The sequence below is a fragment of the Arachis duranensis genome, chromosome 4 (genome assembly GCF_000817695.3).
Source record: "Arachis duranensis cultivar V14167 chromosome 4, aradu.V14167.gnm2.J7QH, whole genome shotgun sequence".
NCBI lineage: Eukaryota > Viridiplantae > Streptophyta > Magnoliopsida > Fabales > Fabaceae > Arachis > Arachis duranensis.
In genome coordinates, this window is record NC_029775.3 from 89,567,081 (window position 1) to 89,568,336 (window position 1,256).

Sequence of the window (1,256 nt, forward strand, 5' to 3'; positions counted from 1 at the left end):
TTTAAACAAGAGGATAATGAATCCCTTTATAATGCATGGGAGAGGTATAGAGGTATGCTAAAAAAATGCCCCTCTGAAATGTTTTCAGAGTGGGTACAGTTAGACATCTTCTACTATGGGATCACAGAAAAAGCTCAGATGTCTTTAGACCACTCAGCTGGTGGATCTATCCACATGAGGAAGACAATTGAAGAGGCTCAAGAGCTTATAGACATTGTTGCTAGAAATCAATATTTGTACTCTAGCAATGAGCTCTCTCCAAAAGAGGAAGTCATGACAGTAGTCACTGATCCTAATCCTCAAGAACAGATGATTGAGCTTAATCAACAATTGCTCCGGATGACAGAATAGTTAGCAGAATTTAAAGAGATGCTCCATGAAACTAAAGTTGCTAACAAGAACATAGAACTGTAGTTGAATCAAGCAAAACAGCAAATATCTAAATAGATAACAGAGGAATGTCAAGCAGTTCAACTAAGGAGTGGGAAGACACTGAATAACACTGCTCAAAGTAGCAAAAAGCCAAACAATGAACAATTGACAGGGGATAACCAAACCACTGTTCAAAATCCCTCTGAGGACAGTAAGAGCCCAGAGAGGAATGTTATTGGCGTTCAAACGCCAGAGAGGGAAGGAAAGCTAGCGTTAAATGCCCATTCCTTGCCCAGTTCTGGCGTTCAAACGCCAGAAAAGGGGGAAAAGTTGGCGTTAAACGCCCATTTTCCACCCAATCCTGGCGTTCAGACGCCAAGGGAGGATCAGACACCTGAGAATGCTGACAGTAATCCCTCTAAAAAGGCTTCTTCAACCACTTCTGTAAGGAATAAACCTACAGCATCTAAGGTTGAAGAATATAAAGCCAAGATGCCTTATCCTCAAAAACTCCGCCAAGCGGAACAGGATAAGCAATTTGCCCGCTTTTCAGACTATCTAAGGACTCTTGAAATAAAGATTCCGTCTACAGAGGCACTTGAGCAAATACCTTCTTATGCTAAGTTCATGAAAGAAATCTTAAGTCATAAGAAGGATTGGAGAGAAACTGAAAAAGTGTTTCTCACTGAAGAATGCAGTGCAGTCATTCTAAAAAGCTTACCAGAAAAGCTTCAAGATCCAGGAAGGTTTATGATACCATGCACATTAGAAGGTGCTTGCACCAAGACAGCCCTATGTGATCTTGGAGCAAGCATCAATCTAATACCTGCATCCACTATCAGAAAGCTTGGGTTCACTGGAGAAGTCAAACCAACCCGGATATG